The sequence below is a fragment of the Oncorhynchus mykiss genome, chromosome 12 (assembly GCF_013265735.2).
Source record: "Oncorhynchus mykiss isolate Arlee chromosome 12, USDA_OmykA_1.1, whole genome shotgun sequence".
In the NCBI taxonomy this organism is placed as follows: domain Eukaryota; kingdom Metazoa; phylum Chordata; class Actinopteri; order Salmoniformes; family Salmonidae; genus Oncorhynchus; species Oncorhynchus mykiss.
This window is the reverse complement of record NC_048576.1, coordinates 56,227,062-56,236,316: the sequence shown is the minus strand read 5'-3', so window position 1 is coordinate 56,236,316 and position 9,255 is coordinate 56,227,062.

Below are 9,255 nucleotides of genomic sequence, written 5' to 3'. Positions count from 1 at the left end.
AGTATTTGCATTATTTTATCCCCTTGCATAGACAAGATTGCTTTTTTGTTCAGGCAATTAGAGGAGTGCAGCATCACGCTGTTCTTCTGATTAACGTATGTCCACTCCCCCCTCCCCCAGGTGGACTGTGCTGGAGGGTAACCTGAGTTTAGCTGTCAACTGGGCGGCGGGGTAGCCTAGTGGTTAGAGCGGGGGTGACAAGGTACAAATCTGTCGTTCTGCCCCTGAACAGGCAGTTAACCCACTGTTCCTAGGCCGTCATTGAAAATAATAATTTGTTCTTAACCTACTTGCCTAGTTAAATAAAGGTAAAAAAATAATAAATTGCAGGTCATATATAAAGTAGGCTAATCTCGGTTATCCCAGAATAAAAATCTCACGTAATTTGGGTACCATTTATGTTTACATAGTCTGTCCACAAGAGATTATGTGTAAAGTAGATCTGAATTCTTGTTCATGATGATGATGACTTTATGAATATGTTCATCCTGTGTCATATGTAATGGCATACAGATGTTGGAATAGACAGACCTTCCATCCACACACCATTTACATGTATATGATTATGTGATACTATGTCGATACTTGTATTGATTTAAAAAAGTAAAAAAGCATTATCTAGCTCTAGTTGGCTGTACCTGCGCCAAAACCGTTCTCCATCTACGTTTGAAATAGTGAGCCAATCTGTTTTCCGCACTTTTTTTTCCAAGACTGGTCAAAACACATTATCTCATGCTCTCCCTTGTCTCTCTGCAGCAGACATATAGTGAGCAATAGGTTTGGAACAACAAATCGCAATAAAATCTCCATATCGACTCGCTATACATGTAGAATTGTGAGAATCGCAATACCAATTTGAACTTGACACTATAAGGTTATATCTGCAATCCAATCACAAGCCTGAACAAATACCATCTCCATCGTTGCCACCTCCCTCCAAGTATGGTATAGGCTAGTCTAGCCAGCAATAGTTGCAGGCAAGCAAAAAAAAAAACACTGTCAGAGTGTAAATTATGTTGTCACATTATTGTTCAGTAATGACCGTAATTCTGATTAACATAATACATTTCTTAATGTATTTGATGACGTGTTCTTCTGACTGTGTCTTGGTAAGATAGTGTTATTGTATCATTTATGTATTCAAATAGCTACAATTTTCTTAAAAACTGAACATGTCTAATTCAGAAGTGTCAAATAGAACCTTATGGCTGAACCCAGATTGACATTTCAGAGCCATAAGGTTCTATTTGCGATTGCACCCCCCTAAAAAAACAAATGTCTCAGGATTTCTATACTCTGCACATTAAGTCCCTTTAAAAAAAGAATTCACTACAAAAAAATTCTGAGATCTGAGAACATTTCTGTGAAAACTTTGAGGCTCAATATCTCAGAACTACAGTGGCAAGAAAAACTATGTGAACCCTTTGGAATTACCTGGACTTCTGCATAAACTGGTCACAACAATAGACAAACACAGTCTGTTTAACGAATAACACACAAACAATTATACGTTTTCATGTCTTTATTACACACACGTGTAAACACTCATAGTGCAGGGTGGGAAAAGTATGTGGACCCTTGGTTTTAATAACTGGTTGACCCTCCTTTTGCATCAAATGTTTTCTGTAGTTGCGGATCAGACCTGCACAACGGTCAGGAGGAGTTCTGGACCATTCCTCTTTACAAAACTTTTTCAGTTCAGCAATATTCTTGAGATGTCTGGTGTGAACCGCTCTCGAGGTCATGCCACAGCATCTCAACCGAGTTGAGGTCAGGACTCTGACTGGGCCACTCCAGAAGGCGTATTTTCTTCTGTTGAAGCCATTCTGTTGTTGATTTACTTCTGTGTTTTGGGTTGTTGTCCTGTTGCATCACACAACTTCTGTTGAGCTTCAATTGGCGGACAGATAGCTTTACATTCACCTGAAAATTGTCTTGATAAACTTGGGAATTCACTTTTCCATCGATGATAGCAAGCTGTCCAGGCTCAGAGGCAGCAAAGCAGCTCCAAACCATGATGCTTCCTTCACCATACTTTATAGTTGGGATGAGGTTTTGATGTTGGTGTGCTGTGCCTGTTTTTCTCCACACATAGAATTGTGTGTTCCTTCCAAACAACTCAACATTAGTTTCATCTGTCCACAGAATATTTTGGCAGTAGTGCTCTGGAACATCCAGATGCTCTTTTGCGAACAAAGCAGTTAACCCACTGTTCCTGGGCCGTCATTGAAAATAAGAATTTGTTCTTAACTGACTTGCCTAGCAAAACAAAAAATATATAAATAAAAATGGAATATTCTGAGCTGTGTTCTGCAGTCATCTTTGCAGGATGGCCACTCCTAGGGAGAGAAGCAAAAGTGCTGAACTTTCTCCATTTCTGGACTTATCGTGGACTGATGAACATCAATGCTTTCAGAGATACCTTTGTAACCATTTCCAGCTTTATGCAAGTCAACAATTCTTAATCTTAAGTCTTCTGAGATCTCTTTTGTTCGAGACATGGTTCACATCCGGCAATGCTTCTTGTGAATAGCAAACTCAAATTTTGTGAGTGTTTTTTTATGGGGCAGGGCAGCTCTAACCAACATCTCCAATCTCGTCTCAATGATTTTACTCCAGGTTAGCTGACTCCTGACTCCAATTAGCAGTTGGAGAAGTCATTAGCCTAGCGGTTCACATACTTTCCCCAACCTACCCCAACCTACCCACTGAGTGTTTAAATGGTGTATTCAATATAAATATGAAAAATACAATAATTTGTGTGCTATTAGTTTAAGCAGACTGTGTTTTGTCTGTTGTTGTGACTTAGGTGAAGATCAGATGTAATTTTATGACCAATTTATGCAGAAATCAAGGTCATTTCAAAGGGTTCACATACTTTTTCTTGCCACTGTTTGCTTTGCACAGATATAACCTTACAGTTCACGGTGGATAGTGGTTAATGGAAAACACACAGTAACAGTAACTCTGAAAATGACAACATGTGCAATTTAAAGAGATATGCTAGATCAGCTTTCCTGCGGACATGGAATGGGATTGAGCAGCATGGAGGACAGACAGGTTTATAACTGCTTTCTACATGACCTTGGGTGGTTAACAGTCATATACCAAGGCAATATCCACACTTTATCTTTATGGCAGGTAGTTTCCGTCTGTGTACCTAAGAACAGTAATCAATGTCGGTGTACGTTATACTTAATCTCTTAATTTCTATTCAATTATGATCTTCACAGATGCAGCAGTGATACATTTTTTTTCATTAATGACGAGACCACAAGCAAATGTGCTGCTGCAGAGAGCATCTGCATACAGATACTTGTGCATGTGCTTACTGCAGAGAAGAACCCTGACTGCCATCATTCAAAAGGACACCAATTAGTTAGTCATGTATTGCTGTATAGCTGTGTGTGTATGTGTGTGTGGGTCAAAAGCAGATCTGCTGCAGTGGAACTGCTACACGTGTCCCCCAATGAATCATTTTGTGAGAGATGAATGATACAGCAGACACAGGCAGTGGCATTGAACGCTTGTCTTGTTAACCAAGCGTTGTCTCTTGGACACAGAAATCAGTAGACTCCACAAAAGGGTCTAATTAGTGATAAGGGAAAACAACAATGATGCCATCATAAATTACAGATGTCTTCTTTCTAGTGTGTATCTCTGTCTGCTTTTGCCTGTTCTCCCTTCTTTTCTCACTATTCTTCTCTGGGCAGGCCCCTAAAGATGAGGAAGACTGAACAATAAATTAAATTAATGTTAGCCTTTTCTCAATCATTCATCATTCCAATAAAATGATTAGAGCTGTTGTAAGTACATAGTTAAAAGCGAAAGCATAATAGACCCATTAAAAAGTAATTAAAGCCATCTCAGCATGAAGGTCTATTCTGTGTGGGGTGGAGGGGCTTTCCTATATAGAATGGTTCCACTTAGCACACATCATGTGGATTAGCTCCCTTCTCCTGGAACATGGGGATGAATTGAGAGGCAACGTCAACTGTTTGCGACAGGGGACAGTTGTAAATTAGAGAAAAATTAATAAAAGGATGTGAGAATTGACTTAGTTCAGACATACACCTTGAAAACTGGGTCAAGAAAGCAGTTGCTCTATCTCTATAGAGGAAATGGAACAGGGAGAAAATAGGGTAAAGGTTAGCTTTAATACATTTCCTGTTGAGAGCAGGACGGTTTAGAACATCCCCAGGCTTTCCGTTACAGTTGCATTTTATTAAAGCAATATTACAGCATGAATTTCCTTATATATATTGTTATTGCCAGTATTGTCAAGGGGAAACATAATTTCTGCTTTCTTTGTTTTGTTTTTGCAAAGGATGGGGCCATACTTGGATCAAGGTTGAAAATGAATGATAGTGCTTCTGTATGGGTGGCATGAGGTTTATCATGTACACATGAGAGAAAGAGAGCTCAGCGTTGTTGTCCTGAACTGCCTTGATGATGTATTAATGGTTAGGTGCTTCTAAAAAGGTTGTTTATTTAAATGGAAGATGGTATTACAGAGACGGTTGTTCTTTAATGAGAGAGAGAGAGAGAGAGAGAGCGATCCTAACGAGCTGCTGGGTCATTAAAGACGTAAGCAGCTTGATTCGTTATTTCATCTCTTATTTAAGATGGACCAAGCTGCAAGATTGCCATTTTAATTACACTGACTTTTTTATATTCACGGACCTCAGTGGAGGGTATTTAATCTATGTCTAGGATTTACCCAACTTGTTTTTTCTTTTTTTAGACTAACATTAGATCAGGATGTCAAGTGTACAACTATAACGTCTGTCTGTATTTTTCTACTTGTGTAGATCAGTTGTTTGTTGCGTAATTCATACTAATGTTTGAGTCATCATGTCTGCTGTAAGCAGGTTCTGCAAGCAGGATCAAAAGTAATTGACAGATGAATCAGGTGTTTTGATCGAGCAGTCAAAGTAAAATGTTGGCAAGTGGTGGATCAAAAACTCTGGTGTCATTCCTATACCTATCAAGTCTAATTGAACTAATTGCGTTGGCTTCTGTAAACATAATTTGATGTTGATTACAGGTCCTAACTTTCTTTGTAGCTTTTTAGAACTTATATCCTACTCTAAAGCCTTGTTCACACCTCATGCCTTACTGCTCAAATCAGTTTTGTTTTTCAAATAAATGTCTGTATACAGTTGGGTCTGTTCAGTTTGAGTAGTAGTGTATAATATTTCCCTGTAGGGGGCACTGTGGGCATCCAGTCTTAGCGAGATTGAGTAAATAGTGCTCGGCTCTGAGCAGAAGTCTTCAAACTAAGTTCCCCAGTCACCCCTGTTTCTGAAGAACACCATTGTTCCAAATACATGACTGAATGCCTCTCCTAATTGGAAAGTGGCTTAAAACGAGTAAAAGGTTCATTATGCGATTGCATCTTAAGGCCTTTAATAAACAATTAGGTGAGCAATAGACTAGTTAATTTGATAAGGGGACGATAAACATTTTTCATTTTTTTGTCCCACTATTCACCGCACCTCTGGGACGACAAATGGAATACAGAGTAAGGGCTTTTAGCTGAGCATCCCCAGAGATCCTCCATCAATCATAGCAAATGCCCCGGTGCTGCTCATGGCTAAGCTGTTTCATTTGTACACAACAATTTACTCTTACTACTGTATGTGTACCGGTATGTGCCCTCCATTTCGATAGTAGAAGGAATCCATATTAAATTAATGGAAAGCTCTAATGTCATTACTGGTTACACAATAAACATTGTGTTCAGTCACTTCAATGTTTAGTGTGACTATTGCGGCTGTTGGATAAGTACTTTGTCCCCGACCTCTGGCCTTACAATTAAAAAAGCTTAGAGAGGCACCCCGAGTGGGCGGCGCTCAATTAGCCCAGCGTCGTCCGGGTTAGGGGTAGGTTTGCCAGGGGGGCTTTCCTTGCCTCATCACGCTCTAGCAACTCCTTGTGGCGGGCCGGGTGCCTGCAAGCTGACTTCATTTGTCAGTTGAACAGTGTTCCCTGGGTTAAGCAAGCGGGTGTTAAGAAGCAGCGTGGCTTGGCGGCTCATGTTTCAGAGGACGCATGACTCGAGCTTCGTCTCTTCCGAGCCCGTTGGGGAGTTGCAGCGATGAGACAAGATTGCAATTGGATGTCATGAAATTGGGGAGAATAAAAATAAAAAAATACCAGAAAAAGTACAAAAAGGTTAGAGAAATGAAATAGAAGACAACCAAACCCAAAGAACAGCAACTATCCATGTGTTTATTGGTTCGCTACTGATTGAATATCAAATCAAAAATCAAATCAAATTTATTTGTCACAAACACATGGTTAGCAGATGTTAATGCGAGTGTAGCGAAATGCTTGTGCTTCTAGTTCCGACAATGCAGTAATAACCAATGAGTAATCTAACCTAACAATTCCAAAACTACTACCTTATACACACAAGTGTAAAGGGATAAAGAATATGTACATAAAGATATATGAATGAGTGATGGTACAGAACGGTATCGAGTACAGTATATACATAGGAGATGAGTAATGTAGGGTATGTAAACAAAGTGGCATAGTTTAAAGTGGCTAGTGATACATGTATTACATAAAGATGCAGTAGATGATATAGGGTACAGTATATGCATATACATATGAGATGAGTAATGTAGGGTATGTAAACATTATATTAAGTAGAATTGTTTAAAGTGGCTAGTGATATATTTTCCATCAATTTCCATTAATTCCCATTATTAAAGTGGCTGGAGTTGAGTCAGTGTGTTCGCAGCAGCCACTCAATGTTAGTGGTGGCTGTTTAACAGTCTGATGGCCTTGAAATAGAAGCTGTTTTTCAGTCTCTCGGTTCCTGCTTTGATGCACCTGTACTGACCTTGCCTTCTGGATGATAGCGGAGTGAACAGGCAGTGGCTCTGGTGGTTGTTGTCCTTGATGATACTTATGGCCTTCCTGTGACATCGGGTCGTGTAGGTGTCCTGGAGGGCAGGTAGTTTGCCCCCGGTGATGCGTTGTGCAGACCTAACTACCCTCTGGAGAGCCTTACGGTTGTGGGCGGAGCAGTTGCCGTACCAGGCGGTGATACAGCCCAACAGGATGCTCTCGATTGTGCATATGTAGAAGTTTGTGAGTGCTTTTGGTGACAAGCTGAATTTCTTCAGCCTCCTGAGGTTGAAGAGGCGCTGCTGCGCCTTCTTCACGACGCTGTCTGTGTGGGTGGACCAATTCAGTTTGTCCGTGATGTGTACGCCGAGGAACTTAAAACTTACTACCCTCTCCACTTGATGATTGAGTTGGAGGCGTGCATGGCCACGCAGTCATGGGTGAACAGGGAGTACAGGAGAGGGCTCAGAACGCACCCTTGTGGGGACCCAGTGTTGAGGATCAGCGAGGTGGAGATGTTACCTACCCTCACCACCTGGGGGCGGCCCATCAGGAAGTCCAGTACCCAGTTGCACAGGGCGGGGTCAAGACCCATGGTCTCGAGCTTGATGACGAGTTTGGAGGGTACTATGGTGTTAAATGGTGAGCTGTAGTCGATGAACAGCATTCTCACATAGGTAGCACTGCTGAAAGCCATTATTGAAAGCAATTCCTTGTCTGCTAATAATTTTACTGAGTATTTCAATGATAAGGCAGTTACAAAAAACAGCATGGTTTGCATGTGAAACTTGGTATGGATACACTGGCTACAGTCTCTCTCTCTCCCTCTCACACACACTCACACATTCAACATGTTGTCCGTTCTAATGGGGCCCACAAACTATTTTCAGGGAAATACACAAGACATTGCTGGCTGTGTGGAGGACGTAATATAATTTCCGATAGGTAAATGTGTGTCATCCCCCTAGTGCTGCTGCAAGGTAGTTAAATAAATCATTCCATCGAAATATGAATGTTTCATCACCTCACTCTCTCCCTCAAGCTCCATCTCCATCTGACATGTGGACGAGGAGCTCTCAAATTTCTGAAGTACTCAGATACCCCTGGACACAGTTTGGAGGATACATTTTTGCCACCCTTTGATGAACTCAACCTGATTAATGACTAAAGGCTGGCTGGCAAGGAGAGAGAGAGAGGTGGGTGGGCTGGGAGGTAGGGAGGGATGGAGGGATCAGGGATGTTACTAGAATACTAGAATACGTCCACTTGAATTTTCTTAGCGGATCCCTCTGATGAACAACTGAGTGAAAGGTAGTGATTAACCCAATGTAATTCAGTAAATATCAATTGGTGGAATGGTAGGTATGCACAATAATGAATTAACCTCATGAAACTATCAACTGTCAGCCAATGTACAGTACATTGTACTACTACAACAATTGGATACCACGAAATTGGGGTAAAAATTAAAATAATAATATATATAAATATTTTTTTAAACAACAGAACAAAACATTGCCTAATGACAGTTCATGGTGGAAGGTTTTCCACGGTCATCAATAGAGGCAGGTGCAAGTCCAACAGGTCACATCCTGTGTATGATCCACTCTCCATGCGCACCATCTTCACCAGTTCTGTCCACATCTCTCCGACTGAGGCCCAGATGAAGGATTTGAGTAGAGGGGAAACAATAGTCAGATCCAGGGAAGAAAGAAAGTCAGAAGTTATGTCATCTCTTGCCCTCCCCAGTTGTACTCCTTTGTAAATTCCTCTGAAAAACATGTAGCACCCACCTGGGTGAAGCCATGCAGCCACTAAGAATAGGGGACATGAAGCTTAGAGATAGTCCACCTTGAACTAAACCATTGTGGAAAAACTTTTGTGATCCCCTAACATCTTCAACAGTCTCCAAGCCTCTGCTATCTCTTGTTGTTTCAAATGAAAACAGTTAGCTAGCAGGCTAGCTAAAAAGCTAGTTTCTCAGTTCAGTTGGTAAAATAACTGACTTGCCAGTTGAGGCAGTCTAAAAACAGTTAGCTAGCAGGCTAGCTAAATAGCTAGTTTCTCAGTTCAGTTGGTAAAATAACTGATTTGCCAATTTGAGGCAGTCTAAAAACAGTTAGCAGGCAGGCTAGCTAAATAGCAGGTTTCTCAGTTTAGTTGGTAAGATAACTGACTTGCCAGTTGAGGCAATCTAATGGTCTGTCCCTAGTGGGCCTCATTTGTTGTGTTCTATTCATCCATACTCACTAGTCCCAACCTCATGGGAATTGTTTATTTTATATTATTTTGATAACCATTTTTTATTGAACCTTAATTTAACTAGACAGTCAGTTAAGACCAATTCTTATATACAACAGCCTAGGAAAAGTGCCTTATTCAGGGGCAGAATAA